Raw genomic sequence first — 16,116 nt, 5'->3', positions numbered from 1 at the left:
TACCATGGTGCGATTTTTTTTTTTTCAATACTATTGGCACCGTTTCAAAGCAAGAACCGGTGCATAAAACCCCACTTTAGGCATCGGTTCTGGTCCAAACCGGTGCCAAAAATACCCCAAAAAAATAAAATAATTTTTTTTTTTTTTTGCATTTTTTTCACTTAAATTATACCAACTACTTATATATAATCACAATATACATAAAATACATATATTTTATTCAATAACTTGTAATATTACACTTTTAAAAACTAAAAAAAAAAAAAAAAAAAAAAAAAAAAAAAAAAAAAAAAAACACTTGAGATTTCAGTTGAATGATGACTAGTACACTTGGATCTTGTTCTAGTTTGTTGAGAAGTTTGTTGTGTTGATACTACCGTGCTGTTGTCTGTTTTCCTTTTGCAGCCATGTTGCTGGTATTCTGGGGAGCTGTGATGTTGAGCTGCTGTGTTGCTAGGCTGGTTCTTGGTGGTGATGCAGATGTGTCTGTTTTCTGTGCAGGCTGCTGTCAGGACTTGCTGGAAGCTGCTGCTCATGGATTTAGAGTCTGTCTCCTTTGACTTTATGCTCAGCTGGTGCTGTCTGTCTGCCTGTTTTCCTACAGGGATTGCTGGTGTCTGCTCTGTACTGGTTGGGCTGCTGTTTGGGTTCTGAGCAGTAGTGGTGTAGGATGGTGCTGCTGTTTTGGTGGGCTGCTGGTCTGTTTTTGATTGGGTTGCTAGTCTCGTTTAAGAAGCCTACGTATGCTTTAATGCGCTGAAGTCTAGCTTCTTTATCGTACGTGTACATACACCTTTAAGAAAAACAGAATTTATGAGAAGGACTTGAAATATTACAGCAGAGGCTTTAAAAATCCATTATTGGACAGAAATATTAGTAGCCAAGACAAGATGATTTGGATGCAACTATCTTCTACCAATAAATAAACTGCATATTCATTAGCATTTACACCTCATATAAGGATACTAGCAATCTGGCAGAAAGTTAGTAGTCTGTCTACACTCTTTTAACTTGGATCTTTATAGCAAAAATTGATTTCATGTTCAAAATGAGCTAGTGCCAGGGCTGGAATTAACTTATAATGCAAACATATACCATATATCTCATTACCCTATAAGTTTTGTCTAATTATTAGCTGTTGGATTCAAAGAATAATTATTCAGAGACGACAGTTAAACTCAGTAGTTATGGACTTATGGCAGTGAGTATACTGAATTTCAGTAACAATTAAGCATCAAGCAGTTGGGTATATCAAGATATATATTATGCAATTCCATTAAATTAGTTCTTATGAAAATTCCCAAAATCAATCCTGCTCATATTTTACTCAAAAATAATTCCAACCAGATTATATTACTCAGATAACCTTACTTCCAGAAATCCCTGGAAATTTCATAGCATACGACCACGATGTTGGACTGATAAAATAATGCCAAAGAAATCAGCAAGTTACTTATCATGTCAGACATTCAGAAACTACTTTAAGCAGAATCAGACTTTAGAATTCACATATCTTTGGCATTGCTTATTCTCACTTCAATAGCAATTAAACATGAGGCAATGAATTGGTAATCCTAAGTATGCAGTTAAAAACTTTTCTACTCAAATTACACAACATGTAAAGATAGAATCTGTTCAAATTGGTATCTAACATATTTAGCAAAATGGCTCTCCTGATTTTTGGACTAGAGCTAGCTAAGTATTAATATTATGCTGCCAGAACGTGCACTAACTACACTTCAGAAATTCAGACTTGACAACAGTGGTGCAAATGGCAGCATATAACTCGAACTTGGCTAATAAACAAGCAATGTACTCTTCAATCTAATATTTTCCAGGAATAATATTAACCAAGAAGCCTAACTTAGAGATTTTTCTCAATAGTTAGTGCACTCAGAACTCCCTGACTAAATCATGCTAGCATAAACATCATTTGAAAAGACTTAATTTATTGATGCATCAAATTTATGTGTGATAAATCTAAGCTCAGGAACTTGCAACAAGATAAGACTTGCCTAATATACTTAAGTAGACTAGCAGACTCCTAGGACAACAATTCTATATTCTCAATTCTATCTAACTAACAAAATACCTGAGGTAAACAGGTTTATAGCTTGCAAAAATTTGTCCATGAACAAGCAAAATTCACAATAACTCATCTTAACTCTGCATAAATAACTCAAAATTTGTCCATGAACAAGCAAAATTCAAAATTCACAATAATTCAAAATTCACAATAACTCTGCATAAATAACCTCAGAGATCTTGACACCGCGAAAGAACAACTCCTAACTCATCTTCTGGAGTTGTGGAGGATTAAACCCCCCCCCCCCCCATCAGGTGCAACAGGGGACTCATCATCAGAGATCTCAATAACCTCAGAGATCTTGACACCACGAATTCTGCTACGAGCAACCAACATCGCGCGACGGCATTTGGAACAATATTACATCAATTAAACCCAAAATTTCAAAGCATTTAATATGTATAATTGGACCAACAGTACACTCTTAGCTTGGCATTCAATGACTATTCAAACACAACAACAAAAACCGCAAATTTCATCAAAATAAAGCAAATAATTCATGAATCCATCAGGGGTTTTATTCTCATCCAAAAACTTCTCAAACTGTGTTACCTCAATGGACAAACCGGAGAAAATCACAGTGAGAAGCTGTACGATGAAAGTAAGTCCCTTCATCATATGGATTATCCTTGTGTAACTATTTACGGCCAAGGGACTCAACGCATTGGTTTGTTATATAAGGGTCAATTAAAAAGGGACATAGTCAAGGAGTATATTCCAAGAAACATTAATTAAGGGACATAATCAAGGAACTCAGGCCACACACCAACATCAATAGCAACAACAACATATCACAATCATACATCCCCTGGCCAGCAACAGATCACAGTTGCTGGCAACCATTTATCAACAAGCAACACACAATGTTCAAGTGATTTCCTCAACAACACATCTTTGACAAGAATATGTTGGAGCTAAACACACTTAACAACAATGGATCAAATGAATCCCTTCATCACATGGAAATCAAAACCACACATGAAAACCCTAAAAAAAGGGACTCATTTTCACAACAAGGGGACTCAAATCACACAGAGCCAGAAGGATTGAAATCAAATTTTTTATTTCACCCAAATGTTCTCACAAATAGGTCATTGAGAACAAATCATAGAAAATCAACACAAATTCTCATCATTCTTAACACGTTTCCTAGCTTACCACACAACAGCAGGGTCTCATTAGTCACCAACACACAATCTGTCTTGCTTCTTGCTCTGTGAGAGCTCGACTTGCTTTACGAACTGTGTTCTGCATTGCTTCTTTTTCAGTACTAGTTTTAGATGCATCTGCACTAAACAAAGCAACAATTCATTAAGCACCATGATACCCAAAATTGTTCTCCAGTAAACTTAGAAATTAAATAAAGAAAACCCCAAACATTTATCTTAATGCGTCCACTTATCTACATATATATGTTGGTTTATGAAAGTGGAGCACTTAAACAACAAATCATGCACCATATACATTATACACTCACAACAAAGGTTAGTACCACAGATTCAATAGGCCACACATTTTCCTGCACTATACTTGTCAAAATCAATCTTCAATGTACTATCTCTTTTAAGCCAATCTAAAATACATAACTATTTTGAAAAATTATAATTTTATCTGTTCATCAACATCATAGCCATCCGTCCAAAACACTACATTCCTCCAAAACATAAATCAATCAATCAGTCAATTCATAATACTAATACTAGTTCAATCAAAGAATACAACTAAGAATTTGACATGCAAAGAATTTCGCAATAGGTTACCACGAGAAAGATTAGTGGACAGTAAGGATGATTGAAGGGAGAGGATACCACAATTGTCTCATGATACAAGTCTTAAAAGTGTTAGTGCTGCATGTGATCCAATAAAACCAGCACCCCCTTGTTACCAAGGCATGAGTGACACCTATTTAGAAAAAAAGAATACACAATAAGAACAAATGAAAATATAAGAGACTTACTTCAACATCATCAGATCCAAGATAAGTAGATAAAACTATAAGCTAGAAAAGATACATTCTTTCTTTCCTTGCTGTATAATTTCAATGAAATGTAGCTTAATAATTTAAGCCAAAGTACATAACAAAGTCATAATAATGTGAAAGAAGCAAAATTTATGTCTTCAAGGAAATTCAACCAAGGATTTCTATCATCAATTAGGCTTAAGTTATTGGTATTAGTAAAAAAAATTTGGCAATCAAGCTTTGACTGACAAACAATTATACTGTATTTTCTCTGTGCAAACACTCCTTTCAACCCATACTACTTACATATAATTGAAAATTTGTAATAGTAATTGAAAATTTAGTTTTTGTCCTGATTAATCATGAGATTTCTGGCCCTATAATCAGTCCTACCCTCATTTCAAAACACACACATCTCATTACTCAAATTGGTCTATGCTCCATTAACAAAACTATATATATATATATATATATATATATATATATATATATATATATATATATATATACATATATATATATATATATATATATATATATATATGTATATATATATATATGTATATATATATATATGTATATATATATATATATGTATATATATATATATGTATATATATATATGTATATATATTTTATATATACATATATATATGTATATATATACATATATATATGTATGTATATACATATATATATATATACATATATATATGTATATTTATATAATATATATACATATATATACACACGCACACACATATAAATATATATATATATATATATATATAATAATAATGTTCATATAATCCTCATAAAACCTAGGAATTCAACCGAAAAAAACAAAAAAAATAACAATCAATAAAAATCAAAAAATATTCAGAAAACCTACAAATTCTACCCAAAAAAAAACAAAAAAATAAAACAATCAATTTAAGTCAAAAAATATTCAGAAAACATAGAAATTCAACCCAAAAAAACCTTAAAAAAAAAGCAATTAATAAAAATCGAAAAATATTCAAAAAGCTAAATAACCCAGAAACCCTAACCTCGAATTTCTTATTTTTGGTTCGAAATTGATTCGAATTTGTTGTTGTTGAAGACGCACGCACATCGAATTGATTCAAAATAGACGCACCCAGAAACCCTAACCTCAAAGAGAGAAGGAGAAGGAGATCGAAAGAGATCGAGATGAAAGGAAAAGGAAAGTGGCGGTTATAGAGATCGAAGGAGAGAGAAGGAGTTTGAGGAAAGTGAGAGAAAGCTTCAATGGAGGGGAGAGAGAGGCAGATCAGATGAGAGAGGAGGAAAGATTGAGGAAATGAAAGCAAGAGAAAGAAAGAGTATACTACATAACGAAACCGGGGTTTTTTTTTTCAAAAATGGCACCGGTTTGAACCGGTGCTAATTACCATAGTTGGTACCGGTTTAAGGCGAACCGGTGCCAACTCTCTTCCATACTATATATATTTTTTTTAAGTTGGCATCGGTTTGAACCGGTGCTAATTACAGGATTTGGCACCGGTTTTAGTTGGAACCGGTGCCAACACTGAATTTTTCAATCCCGTCCATTTCTTTTGGCACCGGTTTTCAAGAGCCGGTGCTAAAGGGGGGTTGCCTATTTCATTTTTTCTAATAGTGATATGGAATCTGATTTAATCTCTCTCGCTCAACAGATGTCTGTGGACACTGTTTCTTGCTGAGAGTTACACCATGGGACATGGGTAGGTGCCCTCTCTTGGCATTCTCCATGCTGAATCGTGCCAGTACTTTATCAATGTAAGTACTTTAGCTCAATCCAATCATTCTCTTAGATCTATCCCTATAGATCTTGATGCCCAATATGTACTATGCCTCTCCTAAGTCCTTCATTAAAAAGCACTTTCCCAACCAGCCCTTTAGAGACTCTAATAATTTTGTGTTGTTTCCAATGAGCAATATGTCATCGACATATAGGACTAGGAATGTGATGTCACTCCCACTGACCTTCTTGTAAACACAAGACTCATCTGGATTCTTGATTAAAGGAAACTTACTAATGGCTTCATCAAATCGCAAGTTCCAACTTTTGCTTGCCTGCTTCAGTCCATATATGGACTTCTTAAGCTTGCATACCTTTCCAGCATTGCTTGGATCAACAAAACCTTCCGGCTGTGTCATATACACAGTTTCTTCCAAAATCCCATTAAGGAAGGCGGTTTTGACGTCCATTTGCCATATTTCGTAATCGTAATATGCAGCAATCGCTAGGATGATCCGGATGGACTAAAGCATTGCGACTGGCGAAAAGGTTTCATCATAATCAATCCCGTGGATTTACCTGTAACCTTTTGCCACCAGTCTAGCTTTGTATACCGATACATTTCCATCTTTGTCTGTTTTCAATTTGAAAATCCATTTTCAACCAATGGGTGTGTAACCTTCGGGCAAATTTACCAAGTCCCAGACTTGATTTTCAGACATGGAGTCCATCTCAGATTTCATGGCTTCTTTCCATTTAGTAGAGTCGGGGCTCGTCATAGCTTGTTTATATGTCGCTGGCTCATCTCCATCCATGACTAGGATGTCCTGATCTTCGGTTAAGACAATACCAAGGTATCTGTCTAGTTGAGATCTTGGTCGTTGCGACCTACGAAGGGTAATAGGTTGAGCATTTACATTGTCTGTTTGATTCTGACCAATCTTATCAACTGCTTCTAAAGCATTTTGATTGTCAGTTTTATCAGGTTGACATTGTTGCTCATCCTCTCGAACTTCGTCGAGTTAGATTTTCCTCCAACTTGTCATTTTGGAAAGGTGTTCCTTCTCCAAAAAGACACCATCACGAGCAACAAACACTTTATTCTCGGATTTATTGTAGAAGTAATACCCCTTGGTTTCTTTTGGGTAGCCCACAAAGAAACACTTGTCCGATTTTGGGCGAAGTTTGTCATAAATTAATCTCTTGACATATGCTTCGCAACCCCAAATCTTAAGAAAAGACAAACTTGGAGGTTTCTTTATCCATAATTCATATGGAGTCTTTTCGATTGCTTTTGACGGAGCACGGTTCACTGTTAGTGCCGCAGTTAGTAATGCGTGTCCTTAGAAAGATATAGGAAGTTCACTAAGACCCATCATTGATCGAACCATGTCTAACAAGGTTCGATTTCTCCTTTCGGATACTCCATTCCATTGAGGAGTTCTAGGAGGTGTCAACTCTGAAAGAATACCATGTTCTTTCAAGTGATCGTCGAATTCATGGCTCAAATATTCGCCACCTCGATCCGATCGAAGTGCTTTTATCTTCTTGCCAAGTTGATTTTCAACTTTACTCTGAAATTCTTTGAATTTCTCAAAGGATTCAGATTTATTCGACATAAGGTAGACATAACTATGTCTACTATGAATTGTCTTAGTTTTGTCAGCGGTATCAACATTTGTCTAATCATATGTAAAAACATGCAATTTCCATTGAACATATATAAACAAGACATTTTGAGACAACTATTGTCAAAGTCTTACGATCAAAGCAACTCGGTGTCCAACACCATAGATCATAGGATGTTCAAAAGCATGATAAAACTAAAATCAGTTGAATTACATGTCATAGACAAAATTAATGTGCCTACAAGCATGACCAAAAGACCATCTTCGTCGTCCGCTCGTAGTTGCACATCCACTTGTGAAGCCCTCTCACTTAGTCCCTGAAAAAAGGCAACGCAAAGTGAGTCATATTTGGTATCCAATACCTATGAATAGCTTTAAACACAAGTGTCAATGAAGATACCTAAGGCAGATGCTACATTCCTCTCCTCCTCCTCCCGGAAGAGCTTGCATTCTCTCTTGTAGTGGCCTTGCCCACAACAATAGAAGCATCACATCTTTGCCTTGACCTTCTTGAACTCCCTTCTCCTTGCTCTTAAGGGCCTCTCGGTCACTCCATAGGCGGTGGCTCGGCTAAGTAGTGGCACCACCTCCATCAAAGAGCGTGTCTCCTTTCCCGCAGCTATATACACTCTAAGCGCATCATAGCCCGAGTGGAGCGAAGCAAGCAAGATATACCCCGCCATCTCATCCTCCAATGAGATTCCGAGAAGCTGCATGTGTTTGAAGAGCCTAGTCATTCCAAGCACATGAGGTCGGAGGGGCATGCCGGGTCTCAATTTGGCATTGTAGTCCTTTTTCCAAAGCCGGCGCCTCTTAGCAAGACAACCCACATTCGGTGGCTTTATCTTCATGTTTGAGAGTGACCTAGTCAAATCAAACACGAGTCCATCATAGTTGTCATTGTCACTCTTGGTGACTCTCACATTGACAACGTCCTCAAGGGCTTTAAGGAACATGTCCGGAAGGTAGGAGGAAAGGCTTTCCTTCCAATCTTCCGGGATGGAATTAGCCATAAGTCGTGAGACTTTCTTGCAATTGGAAGACCATTGTTCATGAGCCTCATCGGTCATGATCCCTTTAGAGAAGAAGCTTGGAATGGGAGTGTCAAGAGTGTACTCCAAGGAACAATTCCGAAGAGTTTTCCTGAGTTCCTCCTCCCACTCCTTGAAGTTGACCAAGTTAAGGCAAAATGCCAACTTGTCGGGGAGTTCCGCGCACATAGAATTGTTGTTTGAGTTACTTGCAGACATGGTTCAACAATTGAAAGAATTTGAAATGAAAAACCATTCATAAACCAATAAGTTTGAAATTTAAAAGCGTTCATGCAAATTTTTAATCTTATTGAGCATTTTATCCACGCATTAATAATTTGTCCCTTTTGGCGAGAATAAAATGATTCTGAGATCCCAAAAATCAAAAAGTGATTAAGCATGCTTTGGCTTGTCTTAACACTAGATATTTTAGGGTAAGCAATCTAATTTCTAATAGCTCTAAGCTACTCTCGGTTTGATAAAACGTCGCATCTAATGCATTCTTGACATTTTATCTCTTTTGCCACGACATCTAAGAACTCCTTACTGATATCGTTGAGCTTAACCAAGATCAACTCGTATACCTAGTATACCTTACGTTCCTAGGGATGTAGTGATGCCTCGCTTTGGCGTAGCCCATCACGTACGCGCATTAGTTTGGTAAGTGTTGTTCTTGGAACAACAAATTTTAGCTCAATATTTTAAGGGACCTAGGGTTTCTATGTTGGTTGATTTAAGTGAACTTAACTAATCATCGTAACATTTGAAATCCTAGACATGCATCTAACATTCAAATATATATATAAGCACAATAATATATATAAAGCATAAAATTAGATGCATTTGGCAGCTAGCATGACCCCTTGAAATCTTCAAATCTTCAAGGGTCTTCATCTTGGCTCGTCTTTATCGAAACGCCGTCTTGAGACATCTTCGCCAAAATAAAATTACTAGCTACTACGACTAGGATTAATCTAAATATTAAGGTACAAAAATACTCAACGGTACGCAGACCGTATTTAGATTTACAAAAATAAGTAATGGAACGCAGTTCGTATTTTCTATCCTAATCGGGCCCCACTAGTTGCTATTTTCAAGAAACCCTGTGAAACAAGCTTTCATTCACCTATTCACTATATGTGAATGGCCAATGCATTTTACAACAAAAACAAGTAAAATTGCATAACATGCAAAAACTAGTAACTAACTTAGGTGGTTAATCCGATTAACACGCCTAATTAAAATTAGTCAACGTTGTTTAACAAATTATGTTTATTAAGGTGCAATTTGTTCACGAAAAAATTCATAAGCTCCCACTAAATTCCGCATCCAACTTAATTAATCTAATTAATAAAGCCAGTAAACCCAAATTTTGTCAAAATTAAAATTTTGCAAGAGCCGAAAAAATCGAGGTCTAACCTCGTTAAAATTTTTAAATAAAATTAAAACGGCAAAATTTTGCAAAAGACAATAGCCCAAAATCAAGCAAAACAGCCCACCAACAAAATGCGAGGGCTGCGCACCATGGCTGCTAGGTAGCCCATGCGTTGCGTGTGGTGCTGGTTGCTAGCAAGCTCGCCTAGCGCAGCATGCCTTGCTAGCTAGCACCAGCACCACGCTACGCATGCTAGCTGCTCGCTGGCGCTGGCAACAGTGGGCTGGCTGGCTGGGGCTTACTGCCTCGCTGCCCAGCAGCACGCACAAGCTCTCCAGCAGCCTAAGGCCACGCATCCAGCACTACAGCAGTACGCAACACAAGCCCCTCGCCACACAGCAGCGCCATTTCACGGCACAGCCCCTGTGCGCACCATAGGCAGCCACATGTGGGCTGCTAGGCAGCCCGGCTAGCCTTGGTGACGGTTGGGTGTTTTTTCCTTGATTTGCGTGCCATTTCTCGGGATTTTAAACCCGATTTACGTGTGACGTAAAATTAATTCTAAATTTATTTTAGAATGAATATAGGGCAAAATTGAAATTAAAATAAGTCCAACTTAATTAAATTCAATTTTAATGGTGCACAAGCCTAAATCATCCAAAATTTCCCTTTTGAAATAATTTAGGTATTTCTTTGATGCTTAAAATTGAAGGGCTATACCCAAAATTAATTTGACCAATATGCAAATTAATAATGATTTTGACAAAGTAGGGAGTTGGAAAATAAAACCAATCATCCAATGAAAAATATTTCCAACTTTTAACTTGTGTAAAATAACAAAATTACATCTTCCAATATGAAGATTAATCAAGATTTAATCACAAGTACTTGAACTTTAAGGACTTTAATCAACACAAAATGATTAAATCCAAAAATTAGTTCAACCATGGAATTTAGAATCAAATTTCCAATCATTTAAACACTTAAAGATTGGATCTTTAATATACAAGGAACATAAAATTTCACATTCACAATAAACATTCACACATTAATGCAATTTATTTGCATGATTGTGAAATAACAAGTTTATGTGAAAAATTGAACATACCAACTTAAGCACACATTATGACTTCATAATCATGCTTAAAAGGGTTTATAATTGCAGTAGATTAGGGATGCAACCATACATTTAATCTACCCTTAACATGCATAAATTAATCAAGGCATAAAGATTTAAAATTTTTCGTCAAAAACGAAAAACCTCTCGGAAAACATATTTCAGGGTGAATTTTGGCTTCTAGACAACCCAAAAAGGGTCAGAAACGATTTAGAACATCGATTCCACTCAAAAATCACTATTTTTGAGTCGAAATCTGGGTTCGAAAGCCAAAATGAGAAAAAATACGAGTTTTAAAAAAATTAATTAAAACGAGCTTCTAATCTAATTAGAAAGCACAATCAGAAATTTAAATCCATTTTAAATCACCTAAATCAATTACAAATTGCAATAATTAAAAGGAGCGCGGCTCCGATACCGCTGTTGGGTTTCGTAGCATCCAACACTACGCGGAAGAGAAACCCGCCCAAGACCCGCCCCAATAATTAAAGCAATAAAGCATGCGTAAACATAATTAAACAATAATTAAGAAAATGCAACTTGCTCTTCCCATTCATGATCAATGTGGGATAGTTGCATTTTCTACTTATTTATTTAATTCCAAAACAAATTATAAAACAATGCAATCACAAATCAACAAGTGGCATGAGAAGAGGAGAGGAGAGGAGAGGTGAGGACCATAACCATGGGGGGGGACCATTGCCTTGCTCCCCAAGGCTTTGCTCCTAGCATTGGTCCTCACTTTCCTAAAACCGGCCTCAAGCAATGGCTGGCTTGCAGCCAGCTAGCACGCCAGCACGCACCAGCTAGCATAGCTAGCACGCACAGCATGCACTAGCCAGCACAGCCAGCACGCACAACACGTACCAGCTAGCACAGCCAGCACATGCGTGCTGCTAGCGAGCCACGCATGCTGCTAGGTGTCGGGCGCTGGGCGAGGCCCCCTTCGCTGCTTGCTGCTTGCTGCCTAGGCGATGCTCCTAGCTCGCTGTGCTTGGTGCTGCCATGCGAAGGCACGCACGCAAGCACGCAGCCATGCGTAGGCATGCACTCACACGCACACATGCACAGCGCCTAACAATGCGATGGTGTTGTGTTATGCGTAGGCTGTGCGAGGGCTTGCGATAGCACCTAGGCACGCTGCTGCTGCTTGGTGCTGCCATGCAAGGCATGCACATACGCAAGCACCTAGTGCTAGCGATGGTGCGCCTAGCACACATGGTGCGTCTAGGCTTGCGCCTAGCCACGCACAGTGCATGCTAGCTCGAGCTAGCCTAGCGTCCACATGGCTAGGCCAATGTGATGCTACGGCTACGCTCGAACTTGTTTCTTGTTGATTTTGCGACGCTCGGTCTCGACGCCCTAGGCTTGATATCCGACGTCTGTGTTCATAATACTCTAGTGACTCATCAAATCCTTCGGATTGATTCGTCTGTTTGGATCGACAATTCGTTTGGGTTCGACCCGAAGGGTTCAGTCAAGACAAAGCTGTAATATGAATTGTTCACTATTATTACAGATCGGAAGCGGCCTCCACCCAGGCATTCCGATCACTTGATCTCACTGAAGAATTAGCTCCCTGATAATTCTGAACCCTCTATCAGAAAATACACTTGTTGGAAGGACACCATTCCTTTCAACAATGCCTTTTAAAATGAAAAAAAAAACGCATTTTGGTGAATGAATGACCCTAATTGTTATCCAAACTAGGATTTTGGAGTAAAACACGTTTTGGGCCCAAAGCAACATGTAACTGACGCGAAAAGAACTTCAATTTTTTAAGCTTCTGACCTGATAAACCCTTTGGAAATGGTAAAAAAAAAAAACGCATTTAGGCGAAAAAAAAACTCAAAAATGTTATACGAGCTATGAGTCACATTTTGGGCCTACATCAACATGTAACTGACGGAAAAAATCGGATTTTAATCTTTTAAACTTCTGACCTGGTGAACCCTTTAGAAATGGTAAAAAACGCATTTAGACGAAAAATGACTCTAATATGTTATCCGAGCTAAGAGTTAGGCCCAAGACACATTTTGCACCCAGAGCAACGTGTAACTGAAGTGAAAAATTGGACTTCAAATTTTAAAGCTTCTGACCTGACAAACACTTTAAAAATGGTAAAAAAAAAAACAAAAAAAAAACAAGGCATTTAGGCGAAAGAATGACTCAAACTTGTTATCCGAGCAATGAGTTAGGCCAGAAACACGTTTTGGGTTTAGAGAATTGCGTAACCGACACGAAAAATCGAACTTGAATTTTCTAAGCTTCTGAATTGATGAACCCTTTAAATACGTTAAAAAAACGCATTTAGGTGAAAGAATGACTCAAAAATGTTATCCGAGATAGGAGTTAGGCCCAAAACACGTTTTGGACCAAGAGCAACATGGAACCGATAAGAAAAGTCGGAATTCAATTTTTTTAGGTTCCAAACTCACTAACAATTTAGAAATCGTAAAATAAAACGCATTTAGGCAAAAGAAAGACTGAAAATGTTATCCAACACGAAAAATCAGACTTCAAGTTTTTAAGCTTTTGACTTGACGAAATAAATAGAAATGGTAAAAAAAACGCATTCAGGCGAAAGAATGATTCAAAAATGTTATCCGAGCTAGGAGTTAGGCCCAAAACATGTTTTGGGCCTATAACAACCTGAACACACAAATGTCATTTTCTCCATTATTATTATAATTTTTTCCACTAAAGTTTCACAAGAATAATGCTCTTCATGGTAAGGGTGTTTTCCCTTTTGTGGTGCATGGGTCCCACATCTAAGCAATATTAATGATTTTTTAGTATGAGGTGAAAGTAGGGGAGAGCGCGGTGCGGTCTGGACCCTAAACCGTACCAAATCGCAATTTTGCAGTTTGGGATTTTCGCAAACCAATTCAAACCGCACTGCAAAATTTCCCAGACCGCACCAAACTGCACTACAATTTGCAGTTTGGTTCGGTGCGATTTGCAGTTTAACCGCATTTCCTTAAAAAAAATTCTCTAAATACTATATTTAATAATGTCTTACAAGTTTTCGTTTAATTCATCAAAATAAACATTAATTAAACAAAATCTTACTACAAACTACAAAAGTTAATTTAACAAAGTTAATAACAATATATTACAAATTGAAATGTCGTTTTTTGCAAGACCGCAACGATGCACCTTTGACGACAAAATTTGTGGTTTGGAAAAATAAAATACCAAACCGCACTTTTCAAATCGCAAATCATACCAAACCGTCTAATTACGGTTCAATTTGCGGTTTGGTGTGGTCCAGACCGCACTCTGCTCAGCCCTAGGTGAAAGGACCGCTTTTTTTTGAAATAAATTTCAACCCTCAAAATGATCCGAGTGAGTGTTACCAAGCCTTAGTGTTTTTTTTCAACGGAATGGTACACGAGTGAGTCGTGTACTGATCCTATCTCAGGATACCTACACTAGGGGATGGGGGAATATCCCAGTATAATGCTGGAGTGAGGTTCGATCTCTTGCAAAAACTTGGGAAAATGGGGATGCTACCACTAACCCATAGCCCAAACCCCAACCTTAAATGGCCTAAAGTTTATGGCAGAGTCAACCGTTGCTTGGTGGAAGTCCTACTTTATAGTCTGTGGTATTTGAGTATTTGACTATTTGAATGTTTTGTTGACCGTATACAATTGATACTAATCTTATTGGCTCCTAAATTTTGGACTAATGAAAACAGTAGAAGGTGATTTTATTTCCTTCTTTCTCCACTAATAAACGGACCTAAACAAAGAAATGTGAATTTTACATGTTAAAATATTTAGTAGACTTGGGTTGACCTTTGATTAACATTTGGCTGGTTTGATTGGATTTGCCCCAATACATTGATAAAACAGTAATGCATAACTTCTTGCATGTCGTTTTCTCATGTATAAACTTTCACATGGATGTGTTGTTTCGTAGTATTTTCTAGGGGGTTGATTTGCTTAATTTTACTATATCACAACAATTATTGCACCCTCAAGTTTTGTGTAATGTACGTGTATGTTGTGTTAACCACTTTGATAAGGCCTGTTGAGTTGTTGCAGCTCCTGGGTTTTTCATACTTCTTATTGTGCAACTTGTAAGCATAAATCAATTTGTTGTTCCTCGAAAAAAAATTGTTCGCCTCTTATAGCGAGTAATAACATTATTTTAACCAACAGAATTTAAGAAAAATTATGTATTGAAGATTGATGAAAATTGTACTTGGATTAAATTTGACTCCTTTCTTGTAACCTGTATCTAAGCTCTTGAGGTCGATTAAGAGATTATCAAAGCTTAAATACACATGATTATCTGCATTTGACATCGATTGTGTTGTTTCCTTTGATGCTTCAACGTGCCTTAGTGCTATGAAAGCTTGATTTTTGGACACGGCCTCACCAATCAATTGTGGACTCTTTGCTTCACTCTGCATTCATTCAATCCAATATGTTAAATGACATTCTAACATCTATGTAAAATACTAGTATAGTAGCAAGTAGCATCTTCTAAGACCTTAGTTTATATACTCCTATGAAGAATTAAGGGTGTATCTCTTTGTTCGAAGGATATGCAATAAACTATCGATTGTCTTTCGGTGATTTGGTTGAACTATATATCATTGAGTTCAATCCTCGCAAAACATAGGTAATAACTTAATGCTCCCTAATGAAATGGAAGAAATAAAGTTAATAGAAGTATATGGTAATAAAACAGAAAGAGTTGAGTAAAAGATCAACCTGAGCCCTAATGATGGCACTTTTCTTCTCTTGTTCAGCTTTCTCTACAACAAACTTACTCCTCTCGGCCTCTTGATGAGCAATCTGCTTAGCTTCAATTGATTCCATGAACTCTTTTCCGAAATTCAGGCTCGTAATCGACACATCGTCAACCTCTATGAAGAATGTTGATGCCCTCTCCATATATCAATAATGTTCGTATCTCTCTACTAACGTCTTGCACCAAAACAATTTTCATCACGATTACGATCATATAACCATTTTAACTATCCTAGGGACTAATAGATTTCTTCATTCGTGTATAAATTATCAGTTGTTAGGTTATTTAATTAACATCTAGATATTCAACTTGTGGACAAAATCGTAATTTTACTTTATGATAGGACCTACGTATCCAACCGCCCATTGTGAAAGGAATGGTGTCCTTCGAACAAGTGTATTATTCCGATAG

General features: G+C 37.1%; 1 long non-coding RNA gene and 1 pseudogene across 4 annotated transcripts; both read right to left on the bottom strand.

The window, feature by feature from the left end:
* Window positions 1-249: 249 nt before the first annotated feature.
* LOC110735110 lies at window positions 250-5,548 on the bottom strand. Of its 4 annotated transcripts, none has more exons than XR_002514010.1 (4): window positions 5,096-5,548; window positions 3,847-3,988; window positions 3,245-3,377; window positions 250-793 (listed from the first exon to the last, which is right to left on the bottom strand). It is a non-coding gene; the product is annotated as an uncharacterized LOC110735110 (long non-coding RNA). The 4 variants fall into 4 exon arrangements; XR_002514008.1 differs by having other exon boundaries at window positions 3,245-3,372; window positions 5,096-5,547; XR_002514007.1 differs by having other exon boundaries at window positions 3,245-3,372; window positions 3,895-3,988; window positions 5,096-5,542.
* Window positions 5,549-15,091: 9,543 nt separating this feature from the next.
* On the bottom strand, window positions 15,092-15,903 carry LOC110735616 (annotated as a pseudogene).
* Window positions 15,904-16,116: the final 213 nt, after the last annotated feature.

Source organism: Chenopodium quinoa, unplaced genomic scaffold, assembly GCF_001683475.1.
Source record: "Chenopodium quinoa cultivar QQ74 unplaced genomic scaffold, ASM168347v1, whole genome shotgun sequence".
NCBI lineage: Eukaryota > Viridiplantae > Streptophyta > Magnoliopsida > Caryophyllales > Amaranthaceae > Chenopodium > Chenopodium quinoa.
The sequence above is the reverse complement of the archived record's forward strand: the minus strand, read 5'-3'. Positions and strand labels throughout refer to the sequence as shown.